This window comes from Parasteatoda tepidariorum, chromosome 7 (assembly GCF_982258835.1).
Source record: "Parasteatoda tepidariorum strain Cologne lab strain chromosome 7, Ptep-v5.0, whole genome shotgun sequence".
NCBI lineage: Eukaryota > Metazoa > Arthropoda > Arachnida > Araneae > Theridiidae > Parasteatoda > Parasteatoda tepidariorum.
In genome coordinates, this window is record NC_141761.1 from 8,712,988 (window position 1) to 8,733,969 (window position 20,982).

Genomic DNA, 20,982 nt, shown 5'->3' on the forward strand with positions numbered 1-20,982 from the left:
CAAAGAGATATATTTTCAGCATCATATTAAATCATACATAACATATATAAACTGATAGATACTAACTTTTTTTTAAAATCAATTACAAGAAATCTAAATGCATGCTTGATTAAAAAATAACTGCAACTATCTAGCATAGTTATTTTATTCAAAAATGCATTGTTTTAATAAACATAAAAGAATTCAATCATTCTTTGTTAACAGAATGCCCTTAAATATATACACATAATTTTGAAGTCATTATCTAGATGCTTTTAGTTTTCTTGTTGCCATAGGACATTTTTATGCAAGAAGTTAATGTTAATAATGAGTGTGTCTCAGATTGCAGCAATTGAAGAATGGAATTTATAAGAATAAGGATCTACTATACACGGTGTATCAGAGTAGGTGTCCCTAATTTTTGCATTGCTTTATACTCACCAATTCTTTACATGAAAATTCTCTTAAGTTCACATAAAGTGTGAACTTTCTTGTGACTACATGCAATCTACATTTGACAATCAAAATGGATGATGTTTGAAAACATATTCAAAATCTTTATACAAAAAAGTACAGACCTTTGAAATTTTCCAGAGAGGAAAAAAGAACGAAAAATTTGTCTTTCATACTCTAAAAAGAATGAGAAGCACTGGTGTCTGCTCAATTCATATTACAGGTGGAATAAAATAAAGGTAGCGAATGTGATCAAAGCTGTTAGAGAATGGCATAATCCATATCAAGCATTGTTTGAGGCATATAAAAAAAGATGCAAACATCATTGATGAACAGAACAGGGTTGTGACTTTCATCTCTTCAGAAGATAAACTTTTTTTTATTCTGCAAGACAGTTACAACCGGCAAACCAATTGTGTATCAGCAGCAAGTATTACTACAGTATAACTTCATAACCTAATAGTCAGTAATAATTTAAGATCCAATCTAAATATCATAAGTTCAATTTTAAATCTCAATTATCCAACATCACAGCAAATAAAAGAAATTTGATGTCTTATCAAAGAACTTAAAAAGTGATAGTTTAATTATTACTCACTAATGAAATTAATACTAAATATCCTAACATTTATGGTATACCCTATTATTGCTAAGTAAATAATACTATCTCTAAGGCCTGCACTAAGAATATCAAATTACCAGCCAGTAAATTATCCAAATATCAAAAGTGTTAGCCAAATTTCAAAAGTCTTAGCCAAAAGCAAACTTTAACAATTTTTAATGATTAATTTTTTTCCCCATGGAAAACTAAGTTAAAATACAAATAATAACTACTATAAATTGAACTATATAAATTGTTACTATAAATTGAACTTCCTTAAAAATGCAAATTCAATTGAAAAGTCATTTTACAGTTGAGTAGGAATAAATGAACAATGAATTGGGGATAGGATCAAAAATGTTTTATTGTCCTTGAGGGGGAAAAATAAGAATATGTTTGGGTAAATTTTTGATAGCTTCTTAGACTGGAGCAGTAATATAAAGATAAACCTGAAGCAGCATATGATATTTTTATTTATTCCGACTATCTTTTAAATTAATATATTTCATTTCAAATAAAAAGTTTCAAGCAATATAGCTCTAATTAGTTATGCAACATATCTAAGGAAAATAAATGTAATTAAATAAAAAAAATACAAGATTTGTTTAGAAAAATTCATTTTGATGCACTTTTCAACATCAAGGAAGATATATATATATATATATATTTAGGCAGAAAAAATTGTTCGCCAATACTTTTACCAAAACACTATTTGGTTTGCCGAATTTACAATTTTATTGCATTTAGTGAGGTAATGAATGCTTAGTGAGGGCCCTGTATCTGGTATTATTTTTTAACCTAGTTCATTTTTTAAGACTAGAAAATATTCAAGTAAACTTTCAATTATATTTACAAGCAAGTTTTCCATTTGATTAGGTAAGCTGCAATAAATATGAATCAACCTGTTATTGTAGAAAAATTCATTCTATACAAAGAAAAAAGACTTTCAAGGACCTTAAAAAAATTCTCCTAACTTAGTTACGTTGTAAATCAAAAGATTTCCTCTCTCTACTAAATTTTCATGTGAAATCCTTCCTACAATTACTGATCTGATTACTGAAGCAGCATGCATATTAATGACCAACCTATTCTTACTCTTAGTGTATTTTTAAAATATGGTTATAGAAGCACAAAATGATAGTCATAATAAAAAACATATATAAAAATGCAGCTCAGAATTGCTTAAAAAATTATAAACAATTTATCAAATTAAGTAAAATATATTGCTAAACCTGGATTTTTTTTTTTTTAAGTTTAATTCAACTATGATAAATGCATGGTAAGTACAAAACAAAAGCAGATAAATAAATGTCTTTCATTTTTTAATTTTTGGTTTTTCTGTCAATTTTTTTTATATAATTAGTTTCATTTAGAGAAGAATAATTTCTGTAAATATCAGATTATTGAGATTTTAATATAATTTACACAAGACAATAGCAATTGTACTAAGTATTGCCTCAACAAAACACCCAACACAATACCTAATAAATAAAAATTCAATGTATTTTAATCACTACTTAAAGATTCTGGTTATTAATTTATAAAAAAGTAATATTCACTTATAATATAAAATAATTTATAAAGGCCACAACTTTATATAAAATTATATTTATTTTAAAATAATAATAGAATCTACTAGTTCCAATTGTGCATATTTTTTTGCATATTTGCGTAAGCTTTCAGGTTATTTACAATAACCAAAATAATTCTGAATAAAGTAAAATGTGATTTTCTGCTGACAAAATATCTGTTTTTCAGTTTATCAGCTATTTGAAACTATAATGAAATTTCAACAAGCTAAGAAAAATATAACATTGCAGTATTTTGTCAGAACTTTTACGTGTATGCAGTATTGCATTTGCACTATATTTATTAATGTGGGAAAGTTAGTTATAATCATGAGATCTATTTTATTTTTCCTATTTATTGAAGATCTTAAGAACCAGAAATAAATTTTTGGGGATGTAAAATTACATGTTATGCAAATATGAAAATTAGCAATTGTTGAATTATGTAATGTACAAACACATTAATTTAGCAACATCATTCTGATTTTGCCCAAAAAGTAAAAAAGAAAAATAAGTATTAATTAAAATAAAATATTTTAAAACTTAGATTTTGAACAATATAAATATTTCACATTTTAATTTGTACATATAATAGGGCAATTAACACAATATATTGATGTTATTTTAATATTTTCAGTTCTTTAAAAATAGTTTCCACTCTGAAAACACCAAATAAACTGGTGCATTAAAATTTCATTTCCCTTTTTCAAGACATTGTCAACTAATTGAGTTCCAAAAAGTTAAACTTTTGTTAAATCTACAAGAAAATTAGATTTATAACATTAAAACTTTAACTGCTCGAATAAAATCATACACAAATTCTCTACTTTTCCACTAAATAAAAGGCAAAAAAAATTCGCCCAATATAAGCAACAAAATTAAGCCTTAAATTAAATTTAAAATTGAAGAATTTAAATAAAAGGATTATTTTTAATAATTTTTCTTAAAACATTAGCATCACTTCAATTCAGATCATTATTAGAATGTTTAGTTCGATTTTAAGGGGGTTCAGTACCTAAAAACTTTCAAAAAATCGAATTTGAGATTTTGATCAATAATTAAACTAGAAACTATTAGCTTTCTAACGATATTTTGCTTTTGTTTGAAATCCACCTAGAAGTGCACTTAAACTTAATTTAAAAAATGTAAACAAACCGAAAACACCCATGCCACGCCCACTTCTTTATTTCCATGCGATTTTCGAGAATTTTGAATATAAAACTGAGATTTACATTAGTTTGATTTGTTAAGTCTATTTTTGTTTTGTTCTTTTATTATACTGTTATTAGATCATTATTTTTACGTTTTTTTCTTATTCTTCATCACGTTTTTGTTTACTTACGTAAAAGAAAAGAAAATAAAGTACTGAAATGCAAAAAAAAAACATTGCTTATGGACCAGGATTGTTTTGAAGCTGTCATTACCGGCATAGATTAGGAATTTCGTTTACATTATTCGAATTTAACTTGGACCGGATTTTTTTTCCTCCCTAATTTCTAGTTACATCATTTTGATTTTTTGTTTAAATGTTCTTTACATAATATTTCTAATTTTGAAGTAAATTCTTATTTACAGTTCTTTGTTAATTATTTCTGTGTTTAGAATGTTTATCTTGAAATATGCATTTTCTTAGATTTTTTTTGTAATATTGTTATTTTTTTTAACAAAAATACTTTTAACTCATTTAAATTTAAACAAAACATCCTGGTAAAGACTTGAATAATCAATTTTCATGAATAAAATTTATGGGTGATTTATGAATTATACAATTTTATAATTATCGCATTCAGTTTGATCATTTTAAGGGCTTTTTATTCGCTCGAAAAGTGAGGAGAGTATAGTATAAAAACCTATTTTTCAGTCAAATAAAAGAAACATTTAAGAGTAATTTGTTTGAAATGTAAACAGTACGAGATTTATAACTTAGAAACAATATGATTTTTGAATTTAAATTTCAAATATCGTTGGTATTCTAATATTTACGCTTTAAATGCAAATAACTCAAAACTATGTTTTTTTTGCTTCGATGTACCTTTTCTTGAAAACTATTGATCACAACACTTTGATTTTTGATTTAAAAAGTTCCTTTAGTACTGTAGTTTGTGCTGAAGTGAGCAGTTTTTTTAGAGAAACTTAATTTTTTTTTTAAATTCAAAATTTCCGGATGAAAATGTGAAGCTTTTAAAATTTTCTGGCATGCTGTGTAATTTATTTTTTTTAAATTTATTTTAATTTACTAAATTTAAAAAAGTTCACTTCAGTATAATCTAGAATATCTATTACATACACAAAAAAAATTTCAAAGCTCTAACTACGATACTTTTTATAAAAAGGTACATCGAAGTATGCCATTTTAATATTGTCAACATAGGAGGTACCGAACCCCCTTAATTTACTTCTTTTTACAAGAGAAAAAAAAAACAATACAGTGTCTGTATTACTAATTTGATTGAACATAAAAGTAATAATTTCCCTTCATTTTTTAAAATTTAATTTTAGTGCCATTATACATGGATACTAAAAGAAAGGAAACTATTTTTAAATATTGGAATAAAATTTTCAAGCATTTAAAATTATTGTGAATGATTGCTGCTTAACTTAATTAAGTAAACACAATAATATATTTTTTGCTAAGCTTTGAAATGGCAAACTCATCAGGAGAAATTGTTGATTTTTAGAAATTGAGTTATTAATAAAAGAGTCAGATTTAGTATTTTTGACAAAATAAAAGAAGATAAAATAGTTTGTTTTCCACGTTTTTAGAAAAGAATAACTCTGGAATGTATCAACATTGCCTTAAACCAATCAAAATATTTCCTATTTTTGAAATTATATAATGAAATATTTATTTTGATATTATAGCATTTTGAAAAATTTAATCACAATAAATAAATAATGATATTATGAAACATAATACAATTATTCTGAAACGTGCCCTTTGTCATAATTCATATTTTGTACACTGAGTTACAATTATAAAATAAGTACAACATTTGCAGAACAATTGCATTTTAACAAGCTTGATCACAAAAAAATAAACACAAATAATCAGTTGAAACTTAATAAAATTTATTCAGAAATGCATGAAACTGCGTAATTAACCAAAGCTTTTCATATTCTGCAAATTCTAAGTTTAAATTACAAAATAAATAAGGCATTTGCAATATTTCCTTTAACAAATTTGAAAAAAAAAATAGCAAATTCTTATTATAAGCACCATAAAAATAAAATTTCAAAAATTAAACATATAAAAAAGTTTCAGTACAAATAAAAAAAAAATATCAAACCATATAGAGCTAAATTAGCAAGTCCTTGAAATAGACTACTCCTAATGTGCTGTTTAATTTTCTAACTTCATTGAAATGCACCCAATGCAATTGGAATATGGATATTCAATATAGCAACTACAAGAGCACTCTGAGAAAAAAAAAATCAAATAAAATTTATGAATTATTATAGATATTTAAATTTTGGAAAAATGAAAATCATAATTATAGAAATATCCTTTACAAAATACAGTAACAAAGTAGCAACAAAAAAAACTTATTAAATTAATATTGATAATAGCTTAAATACTGAGCCATAAAGAAGTTATTTGTGACTCAAAGTATGTTATTTTTAGAAAGCAAAGGGAACTGAAATGATAATATAAAATAATAATATATTTATAATACTGTAGTATGTATATAAAGTTTGAATAAGTCAAATGTTGATAGAGCGTATATTTTAAATGTGGTAAAAAAAATTATTCAAAATAAAGTTACAAATTTTGAAACTTTTAATTATGTCATTAAAAACAATTGAAATTGTTGCCAATAAATGTATCTCCTCTCCAGGGCATTGGCGTGGGGTCAGGTGGAGAAGGAATTACATAAAAATCCTATTATGTCACTAAATTATGAGATAATTTGCAATATACAAAAATGCTGATATTGTCATTATTTTTAAGAAATTTAAATTAAAATCAGAACAGTAATAATAAAAGTATTAAATAAATAATCCTAATAAATTGAAGCAGTAAGATATTACTCGATTAAAAAACTTCAGTCGCCTCAAAAATATACACGTTGGGAATAACAGCCAACATTATTTCAAGTGCTCAAAAATAGGCCCCTATTTTCAAGACTTGCCAGATTTGAATGAGGAGAAACGAAAGTGATTTGATATATAAAATTTTCAGTTGTCAAGGAAACAACTTTACGTTTTACTTAAATTGCATTCAATTTTCGTATGTAATATTATGTTTTACATTTCAAATCACCTCTGTTCCTTCTCATTCACATCTAGAAAGTCTTGAAAATGGGCACCCATTTTTGAGTGCTTGAAATTTGTTGTTTGTTATTTTTGATCAGTATATTTTAAGCCTATGAAGTTTTTTAATCAAGTAATAATACAAGCAATTATTAAAGTGTCAAAAACAACATTTGTAACAGTTATGGGAATTTGTATACATGCATACATTAAAAACAAGAAAACCCAATAAATAACTATTACGAAAAGCAGAATAAAAAATAAAGCAGAGTAAGAATATTTAAAAAATTAAACAGAATAAAGAGTTTTTTTAATACTTTTTTTTCAAAACTAACAACTCAAAACATGTCATTATAATAGTCAAGCGAATTTAGAATATTGAATTTTTTATTTGGTTATTTGAATGAGTAAGTGGATAAAAGATGTGCAGTGTGGCAAAATAAAACAAAAAAAAACGGATCACTCGGAACAACTTTTGATTTAATGATTGGATCTTCACGTTTTAGGACTCACTCTCAATAGTTCGAGAGAGCGACCTCAAATAATGCTAATTAATAAGTGCAGACGATATTTTAAGTTGCAACACAAAAATGTACTTTCTCAGAATAAACATACCTTTTTTCGACGGATTCAGATTTCTGACATCTAAAATATAGGAGGAAGATGCAATAGGAGTGATATATTCCCAATGGTTTGATCACAGGGTTGCCACAGAAAAAAATGAACAAAATAGTTGCTTTTAGTAGCCTGAAACATGAAAATAGTAAGCCAAAAACTAGGAAAATAGTTGCCTAAATAAGAACAAAAAATCATCAAAAATATGACTAAAATTTTGTTAATGACTTAATTTTCATATACCATGATCCATTCAGTCAAGTTGGTGGCACATGTGATAATATTTATCTAAACGTAAATGTTTATATATATATGTGTGTGTGTATGAAAAGTGATTGCTCAAATTTGAAATTCACGCATCACATTATCGTATTAAAAAAAAAAAATTCTTTTAAAAATCATGCAGAATTTCATAGCAATAATCATTGAAAAGGCGACCGAGAAACGAAATAGACTTACAATGGAATTGAACGAATTAAAAAGTGAAGACTCAAATTTGCAATTCAAAATTTTAAAAACATTTTATTTTTTAAGAAAATAAAGTTCAGTGTGTTCAGAAACGATCTTGTGGGGTGCAGATTTTCCACCCAATTAAAGCTTTAAAAAAATCGCTAGGAGTACAGAAAAGTCTCCCAACAGTCTCCTTTTTCTGAAAATAGTTACTTTTATAGCCTTTTCAGGCAAAAGAAGTTGCCATAGTCGCCTCATGCCCAAAATAGTTGCAAATAGTTGCATTTTAGTCGCCTGTGGCAACCCTGGATCAGGAGAGAGATCCAAACTTTCGACCCCTTAATGTTGATTTTAATTTTTGAGTATTTTGCCATATCTCAGATCAATTGAAAAAATTTAGCACACAATTATATAATTCGTTTCTCTAAAAATAATTCAATGGAGAAAAAAAATGTAAAGATTTATTATTTTATTAAATGGATATCGAAAAATTTCTGAATGGTAAGGTATACAATTTTTTACGTCATTTTAAAGTATGTAATTTCACTTGGCAAAATACAAAGTTTGGGCAAAATCAATTGAATAGTTCTTGAGAAATCGAATTTTTAAGAAGTCATACAAGATACAATCATTAGAGCAAAAGTTATTAAGGGCGGTCTTTTTGTGGCACACTGAATACTAAGGCTCAGTCAATACAATTGTTTTTATCAATATTCCTCATAATTATATAAAATGTATCAGTTCAATGTAATATATTGGGAAAGCAGATGTTTGTGAAAGTGTTATTTCAGTATCAAATACTTGGTCTTAAAAGAATTGTAAAAACTTCTGGTATATTGGGATTGGGTATGCAATGCTTTATGTAGGAAAAAAAATCAAAGATTTTTAAAAAACTAAATGTATTTCGTTATTCCTTCATTTACTCATCCTCTTTTCATGTACTGAAAAATATTAAAAAAATTCCCTTCACATATTTAATATAAACTTTTTTAATAAAATAAAAAATTTTAAAAAAATCATGTAAATAAATTTTACAGACTTATGCAATTTGTGAGATTTCTAGAACATTGAATTAGTGAGATACTTTAATCCATAACTGAAAATAACTAAATTTGATTTAACAATCTAAATTCGGTAAAAGAGAATATTAAAATATACCAAACTTCACGCTTGATAATTGCATAAAACTTCTGCCAATCAAACTTGGCTCCTTGATGTAAATTTTCTAAACTATTCAAGTTGACTAATCTTGAATGTGGACTAGCACAACAAACCACAGAAACATTAAGCGGTGTTATGAAACCAGCACATAAAAGGCTTCCAAATAACTCAGATTGCATTGACATTCGTTTCTTTATAGAAGAATGAGTAAAAAGATTTTTTTTTTTAAATTTGCAGAAACAGAAAAGTGAGAAAAAATAGAATTAATCAAAATCAGTATTTTCTTGGAACTTTAATCAGATCTAATTGGTTCAAAGAGGGAAAAGAAATGTTTAATCTTATGATAATAAATTTAGCAAATAATTATAATTATGTAAACAAAAATATTGCTTGAATTCACATTACAATTACTTAAATTATAGCTTATCAAGAAATTAATTTCTTACATTTAATAATTAACAAACAATATTATTTAAATTAAAATTATTTAGCATAAAAAAATAAAATTAATAATGTAACAAAATATGAAATAACTTTAATCCTAATTGTAAATAAAAAAAAAATAGAAATATAGTTTGTAATTAATGTTTACTTAGTACATAATACTTTTTTAGGATTTAAGAAAATTTTAGTTCAAGTCAAATATCTCAATGACCGACTGCCCACTGCCCAGCTCTTTTACAACATATCAATATCCTGTAAGCAAGCTAAACTTTCCATATCACAATAAATATTAACATAATAATTATAAATGAACCTTCATAAACAACTATGGACAAAATTAATTTAATAATAATTTTATATATCAAATTAATTTATACAACAATACTTAATACTATTGAATGTATATATATATATATATATATATATATATATATATATATATATATATATATATATATATATATATTTTCCTTTATTGAATATATTATCAATACTAAATTGAATTGCATGGCATGTTTAAATTTTCCAGAATAGCAAAACTTCAATATGTTGAATCTAGTCAGCAATATTAATCCCATATTTATCTATATTAGACAACAAAAAATATGTATGAAAACGAAGGATTAGTTTAAAGAAGTTTTCATAAATGAAAAAACTTTATAACAGGATGTTAAAAAGCATTTTGTACAAGGGATATTTACGTATCGGGATTTGTCCCGCCAACTACAATTGCCAAATGGATTTTAAATTTGCAAATTTTTAAGAAAAAAACATGTAAAAGTGTGCCCGGGGTTGGCTGCGAGTTATACATTTTGAGTTGATCCCTTTCTGTAATTTGTTTTTTTTAGGTTCTCACTGGGCCTCTGCCTGGAAGTTGCCAAAACTTGGCAATTATTCTGCCACAGATCACAATACAGAAATCTCCGCTTTGTACACCATACTTGGTATTTTTCATAAACCTTAATAAAGACACTAGATATAATCAATAAAGAGTTAAGAACAAGATAATGATTCAAAGTAAAATGTAATTAATAAGGCAAATTTTATTACAAACTATCCAGGACAGTCAAGTAGTTACAGTTGAACACTGATTAACAAACCTCTATTTACCAAATGTTTATTTTTCCCTGATTAAAATTTGCTGTATTTTTAGTTGTTGAATAAAAAGCTTACAATTTTTAGTTATGGATATATTTGAGTAATTGCATATTATAGCTGTTTCATAAGAAAAGAGCAAAAATTTTTACATTTTATCCTCAAGCATATAACTATTAACTTTATCTCCCGTTTAGCTTGAAACTGTCATAAATATATAACTAATTATTAACTTGTGACTAGAGTTTTAAAATCGAAATACTTGTAAAGGTAGGTGTCCATAGGATCCATGCAAAGTTTCTATATAGCTGCCCAGGGTCCTCTTCCCAATACAGCTTCTGGCAAATGGTATGGGAAGATCATGTCATGGTTATTGTCATGCTAACAGATGTTCAAGTAAGAAACTTGTTTAGTAGTATATAGGGCTTAAATAAACTCAAAACATAGTTTACTTATTAAATTTGTTATAAAAATTAATTATAAGAAATTTTTTAAAAAAGAGAGAGTTTGAAAAAATCTGGTATTGAAAATATTTTTGAAAGCATATTTCCTTTAAACATAAATTAAATCAAGAATTTTTATCAATAAACTTTTTATAAGCACTATTTAGTTATACAGTTTGTTTATTTAATAATGATGTCATTTTTAGTTTCATTATTCCTAATTACTATATAAAATTCAGAGATGATTGTGGTCCAGAAAAATTCGGATTTCCGGAAATCCAAAAGTTTAAAGAAATCATTGATCACATTTATGTTTAGAATTCTTGTATATTTTATTTAAAAATATTAGAACTAGAATTTATGCTTGGCATTTCTTTCATTTGTAAAAATTTGTTGGTAGAATAATAAATGTGATTATAGACAAAAGTGAATTTATATTTAGCTGCATACAATTTATTTAGAATTTCATGTTTTGAAAATATCAATGATTAAAATTTTTAAAGACATTAATTTTTTGAAATGGGTCAATAATGATTTTACTCAAGAAATTTGCAGGATTTTTTACTTGGGCTCACAATGACCCCTGAAAATTTGAAAACAAAATGATGACAAAACAAATTATAATCTATCTGTTACAAATTTGTTCAGTTTTATAGCTATAGTAGAATGAAAAAAAATTATGTTTATGTATATAAAAAAATTCCTGGTATAAAATGTGTTTAAAATATTTAGGAAGAAGGGAGTGAGAAGTGTTTTCCATATTGGCCCGAAGATGATGTTAATAAGCTCCAAATTGGAGAGGTAAGTATAAAAGTTGTGCTTTTAATACTACTTTTGTAATGAAATAAACAAACACTATCATTTATAGTTTTTGGATCTAAAAATGTTCTTACATTTTTGGTGTTCCGAAAAGATTTATTTATTATATTTAGTATTTTTTAAAGATTTTTTGTTCTTTTTATCTGTTTCATTGATTTCCTTTTGCATAGTCATTTTTAATAAAATATTTAATAATAAATTCACTCCTCCAAGTGATATAATATCTGGGTTGGAAAAAAAATCTTCTTTCCATTTGATTTTAGTGATAAGTATTTTTGCTCTTTGATCACTCTGTTCTAGTAAATAATGATTAACTTTCTCTGAATTAATCCTATATTCTTAGAGTAATCTTTTTTATTTAAAATCTGTAATTTTAAAAAAATAGGGATAATAATAATCTCCTTTTTGACATATAAAGAACTCGGTGTGTACCAATCACGAGAGTCTCAGATTTTAAAAAGGTTAATGAAAGTCCAGAAAAACTCAAGATTTTTTTTGAATGAGTAACAGAATTTCTTTTTAAAGTTCTTTTAAGTTCGAATTCGAAATTTGCGTGTCGCAATAACAATATTTAAATCAAAAGAAAAATAGACAGAAATCTATAAATAACTACCGAAACACACGATCGGGATACAATGTAGAAGTATGACGGAATCGTTGGAAACTGAGTAGTTAAAAGAAAAAGGGGAAAAAATGTCTTGAATTCGAAAGTTGTGTGTCGTAATAACATCGTATTAAGAACATTGACGTCTATGCAAAGCTATTTGGAAATAGTCAAAAACGTGAGGATAACTACAGAAAAACTATCAGTAAAGGACGTGTATGTATGATGAAATAGGTTTAAAATTTGAGAATCATATTAAAAATATAGAAGTTTTTTTTTAAAAAGAAAAGAGGGGGAATAACATAGAAATGGCTAAAAAAATAAATGACAGATAATTAGCGAATAAATGATCAACAAACCCACTTAGATTTACGATAGATTTGCCCCAAATTAAGCATGCATCAGAAAGAGATGACTCAATTTGGGTATTGCAATAACGTCCAAATTTAAAAATTTTGTGGAAGTGTTCGAAAAATTATGTGTATTAAGTTTGCAATGGTTGGGAACTAAGTGTGTTTAAAAGTGTTAAATCGAATTCGAAATTCATGTGTCTCAATAACATTGTATTAAGAACATCAAAATTTGTATAATCAATAGATAACTGCTGCAAAAAAGAAAGTCTGCGGAAAATTACGGCAGAATTGTGGTGAATCAAGCTCGTTAAAAATTTATTACTCTAATTCGCATAGTGTCATAACATATTTAAAATATTAAAAAAAAAAAACTTTTTAAAAAAGACAGGAAAAAGACTCTTAGAAACGGCTAAGAAATGATCAAAAAGTGATAACTCAAATTTAAAATTCTTGAGGCCTAATAACATCATATTAAAAACATCACAAGTTGTAAATAGCCTAATAAACCATTAATGGCAACAACAACAAAAAAAGACTGGAGACTTGCGATGGAATTGACACAAATCAAGCACGTTAAAAAAAGCTTACTGAAATTCGCATGCCATAACATTATATTAAAGATATTGGAATTTGAAGAAGAAAAAGATGGAAGTGACTTAAAAAAAAAAACAATTGTAAACGTTATATGATTGGAAACAATGGTTTCACACAGAAAGGAATAAAAAAGAATTTTTAAAAAATAACATGGATTCATGTGGAAATCATATCCCAAAGAAAAACAAAATTCACATAAAATATACGTATATAAATTTGAAGGACTGAAAGAGTGTAAATTTAGTTTAGATGAAGCGTCCTGACATAGTAAATTCAAAATCAAGAAACTCAATCAGAAAATGTCTCAAAGAAAAAATTTAACTTTTTCAAACTTTTTGATGAAGTAGAAAGTGTTTCACGAATAGACTAAATTGAACGACAGTTACAGTGTAAATGCTCTTTACTATTCAAACACTGTTATTCAATAATAATAAACTACGTTAAAATACAGTTCTTTAGACAGTGAGATACTGGTTTCCTTATCAATTCCTCCCAGTGTAATTGTCTTAAGAGGATGTCAGAAGAGGCATTACATATTTCCTTGCCTTTAAGATTTCTTCAACTTATATTTTTTTTAACTATTCTTAATTGAATTTTTATTAAATTAAATCAATTATTGAATTTCTATTACAATTTACAAAAAACGAATATAAAATATTTTATTCTTTTCTTATCGATCAATGTAACTTTTAATTTCACTTCTAATGTAGACTCATTAATTCACTAAATTAAAGACAAAAAATTACTTTATAACTCTTTATTTCTTACCACAAATGTGATTCAATTACATGGTTATACTAATTCTAACAGTCATTTTGGCGATCACCATAGTATTTCAAATTGAATATTGATTATGGGAGGTGGGCTTTATTTTTAGCTATGTTATCTTTCGATAAACCTTGGATCTCTTCCCGTGCTCCTAACTGTTCATTGGGAACAATTTTATTCATTTCTCTGAGATTGCTATATCACATCCAAATTAAGATGTCAACCAAAAATATGCTTAAAATTACAATGATATAAGTAGTTTTAAGCGTATTTTTACTTGCACTTGCACCACTAATTAATTTAAAACGATCACCGCCACCAAAAGGATCTTGTTCTACACGTGACTGCTAAGCATCAGACATGCCAATGTTCCACGAATCTGTACAATTCCATTTTTTTATCAGATTTATTTCATATTATGCAATTAACAGTTATGAAACTGCAAAAACTTTATATATTAAACTGAGAGATCCTCCACAAATTCTACTAAAGTAATCTAGGACTCCATCGGTTAAGTGCAAGTAAATAAATTTTCCTATCATGAAATTTCATAATAGAGAATTGTGGGTCATATTCATTTTTACCATGTTTTTAAAAAAGATGAAATCAAATCTTGTATGATGAAGATCAGTGGTTTCGAAAATTTGACTTGATCTCTGCATGTAGTTTATTAAAAATTATTTTAATTCAGTTAACAATTCATCAAGGACAGACTTTTTATAATGTACTGAGGGATCATCTACAAATTTATTTATTTTGTAATGTAGGTATTATTTTGTAGTTGGTTTTTAAATTAGCAAAACTATTAAATTAAAAAAATATTGCCCTTTCATTAAAAAAATATGTTAATTAAACTACAATTTTATAAACAGAATTCTAAATCTTCTCTTCTCTCTGCTTTGCAAGAAACGATTCCAATTGAGAATTCATAAAGTAATGACATTTTAAAACAACTAACAGTAAAAAAGTGAAACTATGGAATATACTTATGCAAAATAGTTTTAAACTTAACTTATGCAATTTTATTTAATATAATAATTCTTGGAAATTGGTATTTTTAGTTTAGTTTAATTTGTTAAAAATTTGAAATATTATATTACAGTGCTGTTTGTTTTTCATTATTTCTATCTCTTTTTAGTTCCAAATCACAAGGAACTTCAGCATATCATCTTCCACCTACACAACGAGTTCTCTCTCATTATCTCATACCAGCCGAGACCTCTATGGCACATCCAATATACAGATTGGCCCGACCACAGCCTCCCAGGTTTCATCTGTAAGTCAACTATTTTCCATTATGTGAAATATTTCAATTTGATTTCTGCTCTGTCCATTTCATTGCTGACATAAAATTTCCTCAGTGGTTGACGCTTCATGGGTTAGAATCCTTTTTGCCTTTGCACTAACCATAGCAGGTTTTGGTATTTTTCACTACATTTATGGCAATAATCAAAAGTATCACACCGACCACACTGGTGACATAAAATCATTCTCATTTGTTGAGTGTGGTAAAAATCATACCACGAGTTAGAATTCCCTTGCTGTTGGAGTAACAATTGGAAGTTTTCGCACATAATTCAAGTTCACATTAGTTCCATTAAAAGGTCCCCTATGAAGTTTAAACTGTCCCAATGCTTGATTCTGAAGTTTCCTTGTCTTCTTGATTGGGTTCAAGTTTCAAGGCTACGGAGTTTTACTGTGATAATCGTAAACCAAAAAAATGATTATAATGTGTCCCCTTTAAATTTTTCATGTCATATCACATTTACATAAAGCATTTGAAATATGGAAAATTTATCAGTTTTGCATATTGCTTTGAGAAGCTCAAAATGGATCAATGATTAGGGCTAACACCCTTGGTTTCCTTTGTGTGTTCTAAGTATCAAATAATAAATGATGATTAGAAATAAAATGAAGAAAACCACTGCAGAAATGGGAAAGAGTCCTAAACAATTTAGCAGATTTGCTTAAAATGAAGAAAACCACTGCAGAAATGGGAAAGAGTCCTAAACAACTTAGCAGATTTGTTTATCACATTATCTTGACAGATTTATTTATAGGATCAAATTCTAAATATAATATTCATAGCTTGCGGAGAACGGCAATATAAAAACACACACACCACTCATGAGAATTGAGTGGTGTGTGTGCTTTGCCAACTTAGATCTGGGTATCTAAGTTAGCAAAGTTGTCTGTTGAACTAGGCACTCAATAAAATTAAATTAAAAATAAGGCGGTGGGTGATAGGTTATAAATGTAGATCATGCTTCATGAACAATATCACACTATAATATATGCCAATTATTATATTATAATATATGCCAATTATAATATATGCCAATTATTATTATTATTATTATATGCCAAAATCTATAATATGTTTAAATCTGAAATATGCTGAAATATTTAAATGATCAAAATCTATAATATATTAAAATCTTTAATTGGTGAAAATCTATGCTATGTTTAAAACTACAGCTTTCATGGGAGAAATGAATGCAGTTCGAAGGCATGCAGCAGCAGACAGCCGCCAGCCAGTACTTGTACATTGCAGTGCTGGTGTTGGGCGTTCTGGTGCAGTTCGCTGCGACATTATGCTTCATTGTCTCGATCATAATCAGGTAATGCCTCTCCATTGTAATACGATTACCTTTTCTCTGAGAGTGGGAAAAAATACCTAATTCATTTCTTTTCAGACATTATTTTCACAATGTACTAAACAACACATTTTATTAAAAAATCTTCGGTAAATAAAATATGGTAAAGTGGCACTATACATTTTGAAAAGAACGAGCCTCCCCTTATCAGGCAGTTAGGAATAGAATGAAAGACAAATAGATGGTATGAGAATGAAAAAGGAGAAAATAGTCCACATTACAGGGAAGGAGAAAGTATGAGGAACAAGTCAAAAACGAAACAGAAATAAAATTATGGAAGAAAAGTGTCATGCCCAGGGATGCCACTCTAAAAAAATTTCAAGACTGAATTTATTTTTTGACCAAATAATACTATCTAGCGTTGTTTACCAAACTTTTAGAAATTTATAAGTCACTGACACCAAAATTTACCTTTGATAATAGCCTACATATTAAATCAATCATTTGATTAATTTTTCTCAAATTTCTTTTTCTTTGTTTTATGTTTTTTTAGAAAACAAAACGAAAATAACAGCTAACCATGTATATATTTTTACAACTATTACTAAACAACCTAAAACCATTCATATCCATATTTTTCACTTCACCATTACTTATTTTTTGTTCTAGCACTATAATTTCTTCTTTTTTAAAAAAATAATCTTAATTTAACTTTGGTCAGCATGACAATAGGTTAGGGGGGGAAGCAAACTCTAGTAGATTTAGATTCAGCAATATTACAAATTTAATTACACAAGTAGGGGAAGTTCAATCAATCCCATTTGTCAAGATAAATAAAAGTCCTGACATCACTACCATATCATATGTTTTCATTAAGATATTGTTTGTGATCACTCTAATCGATAGCTCAAAATGTATTTTTCGTAAATAACAGCTCTGGTTTGCATGGACTGTAGAACACTTTATTTTTAAAGACTCACGGACTACGTCCGCCATTCCTGAAGTTCTCAAGGTATAAAAAAGGTCTCTCTCAAAAGGGTGGCGCGGCAGTCGCACATGCGCGAACAGATATATTTTTTTTTATTTTGACCAAAAAAAATTTTAAATTTCTAATGAAAAGAAAAAGAAAATTTAATTCAATTAATAGAATTTATTAGTTCGTCGATTTTTCTCAAGACTGATTTCAGTCCCCAGGACTGAAAAGTGGCACCCATGGTCATGCCCAAATTAGGCATAACAAAAGAAAAAACAGTCCCTATTAAAATTATTTTCAATTTAGAAATTTTTTTCCTGAAAATTGCATTCCTTTTCTATCCTTCTATGTCAATATTAATGTTCAGAAAGAAATATTGAAAAACTCCTATCTGCTGTAAAATTAAACATTAATGATAATTATATTTCAACTTTGTTTGATGTCTTTTGGAAGATAAAGTTATGTTAGAGAATATTGTACATAGTAATAAAAAAAAATGAAAATCATGAAATTTCAGATTATTGGTCAAGAGAATAAAGGTGAGCAAAACTAAATATTTTCCCTGCAAACTTCAATAACACCCATTTAAAAATTGAAGAATATAAATTTGAAGTTGTTGACAATTTTGTTTTCTTGGGTACAACAGGAACAATATTACAATGGAAATACAAAGAAGAATTACTATAGCCAATAAATGTTTTAATTGAATTCGAAAATACATAAAATCCAATGCAATAGAAAAACAAAAGTTTTATAATCTCTTTTAAGATCAATTTCAACATATGCTTGTGAAACCATATCTTGTACGGCTATGTTGGGTACCTTTGAGAGAAAAGTCTTGAGAAATATTTTTTGGAGAATATGATGTGTGGCTTAGAAGATCAAATCTAGAGTTTTATCACTCATATAACGAACCTGACATTATTAACTTTATTAAACGACAAAGAATAAAAATGGGTAGGCCACGTTATCAGAATGGACGAAGACCGTACTACAAAAAGAGTTTTCAATGTCAGACCAGTTGGCAGGCCGAATTTGAGAAGGATAGATGGCCCAGAAAAAGACCTTTTGGTCTTAAAAACTGGAAAACACTAGCAGGAAAAAGGTTAGCCTGAAAAAACTTCTTGAGAAGACCAAGATTTCCTCATAACATTCCTCTTTCCCAGGTAGAACCTGTCCTGTTAGCAATTTTCCTCCTGTTTATCCAATAATAATGAATTTTTGATAGGGTTGCTAAGTTTATTGCTCTTTGTGTGAATAACTGGTTTACAGACAACAGTTTCTTCTTTCTTGCACATGGAACATTTGTCTTAACCAATATTTACTTTTTTTAAGTTGAATTAAGTTGAATTTAAGTTGAATTTTCTTCTGAAATGAAATGATTCATTGAATTTTTAATCTGCAAAATAAGGTGAGTACTATTGCATATTTTTTTATTGTATTTTTTATTTTACTTTTTTATTTTGCATGAATCTATTTCCATCCTTGTCTAAAAGTCTTCTTTGCTTAATATGCTTATGTTTAAAGTGACACAAATGAAAAAAGATTTAAAACTTGAAATTATTTTATTTTGTCATAATATATATTAACTAAAATAAAAATATGTGTACATATAATATAATATAAAAATATAATATAAAAATATGATATAAAAATATATGTAGAAAAATCTTTACAAGATGATCTATTTCAGACTGTAAGGAAAGGTTATTACTTTTTATTTGCAAAATTAGTTTTTAAAAATCTCCCTCCCCAGTCCTTTGGGGGGAGTGTTAATTATATTGTGAAATTTATTAGGGTTTAGAAAAATGAAGCTTCATCAACAATCAAATTCAGGATACATGGAAAAGTTATCTAAGTACTTTTTTAAAATGGCTTTTTAAATGGAGTTAAGAGAAGGGTTTTTTGAGAAGGGGGGGGGGGAGAAAATTATATTGGTAAATCTGTTAGGGGTGAAGAGAAGACACTTTGCAAGATGCTTGATAACAGGAAGTAAGAAATTAAAGGCTATTTTAATTTCTTTGTTAGTAAAAATCATTAGCAGAATGATATATCTTTAATATTAACCCCATTTTTAATATAAAAGAACTAATTTAGTTATTTTGAATGACATTTAAATTATTAATTTTTATTCAATTATAAAACTTTTTTGTGCTTTTATTGTTCCTAGTTATACGTAAACAAGTTTTCAGTTTAAAATTTCAGTATTATAGAAAAAAATCTCAGCAACCTGCAAATCAAAAGCAGTTTTAGTGAGCGAGTTATTTTTTCCTCAGATGGTAATTAGATTCAAACAGAAGAAAATTGCATAAACCACGTAGTAAACATCTATATCTAGTTCCTCACGTTTATCATTAAACCCAGCGATAAAACGTGTGCACTTCAAACGACACCACTTTATTTGGATTAACCTGTGTCTTTCATGTTTCAGATATAAATTTATTTTTTATTCTTTTTTGTCAGTGCAGGGTTCCTACACTATTTTGAGAAAACAATATCCTGGCTTTTGCAGGTTTTTCCTGACCTTTCATAATAAAATTCCTGACCCGCCATTTCCCACTCCAACAAAACTTTTACATTGCAGTTTCAATTAGTAATAATATGCTACTTAGTCATAAGTATCATAGATTGAATAGGATAAACACTTATATATTAAAGTGGAATTGCGTAATAGCACTTTATATCCCAAATTATATTTTCAGAAAACTTGTGAAACTTATTTTTAATTATCATGATTAGATTAAACTTTTAGTGTGTTTTTGTAGTTAGATATGAAAACTATTTAAATAAAAAGATCAAGAAAATCTGTTTGATTATGGAAATATTATTTTATTTAATGTTAAGTGGTACCAAATGCATGAGTGTCGTCAGGATATAAAGGGTTAATCAAATCTGCGAGATATGTATCAGTATCCTCAAATAATATTTACTCTTAAAACATACTAGAACATTTGTTACATTAAAATATTAATTTTAAAAAATCACAATTTCACTTCAAACTGACTTTTCTTTTAAAAGATAATATTGAAATATAAAGGGGAAAAAAGTCACTACTTGCACTGTTGCTACCCAGTTTCAATCCCACAATGTTAGCCTGTATACATTCGGCTGCTAATGACAACACAGGAGTGACTACGGCTGTGAACTAAATGATACATTTCGATCATGTACACTTTTTCTGTTCTTTTTCCTTTTATTTCTCTTTTTCAATTAT

The 20,982-nt window shown here is 27.0% G+C and overlaps 1 protein-coding gene and 1 long non-coding RNA gene across 6 annotated transcripts in view; one reads left to right on the forward strand and one right to left on the reverse strand.

The window, feature by feature from the left end:
* The window catches only part of LOC107440777 (mitochondrial potassium channel ATP-binding subunit), a 546,992-nt gene that overhangs the window by 501,532 nt on the left and 24,478 nt on the right, over nucleotides 1–20,982 (reverse strand). For all 5 annotated transcript variants that reach the window (XR_015435251.1, XR_015435250.1, XM_087167258.1 and 2 more), the window contains exons 8-9: nucleotides 7,468–7,599; nucleotides 5,889–6,018 (exon numbers count right to left, since the gene is read on the reverse strand). The gene's annotated coding sequence lies outside the window, so the exon portion shown is untranslated. The remainder of the gene's footprint in view (nucleotides 1–5,888; nucleotides 6,019–7,467; nucleotides 7,600–20,982) is intronic.
* LOC139425190 (uncharacterized) lies at nucleotides 11,800–15,571 on the forward strand. Its single transcript, XR_015435258.1, has 2 exons — nucleotides 11,800–11,861; nucleotides 15,337–15,571. It is a non-coding gene; the product is annotated as an uncharacterized LOC139425190 (long non-coding RNA).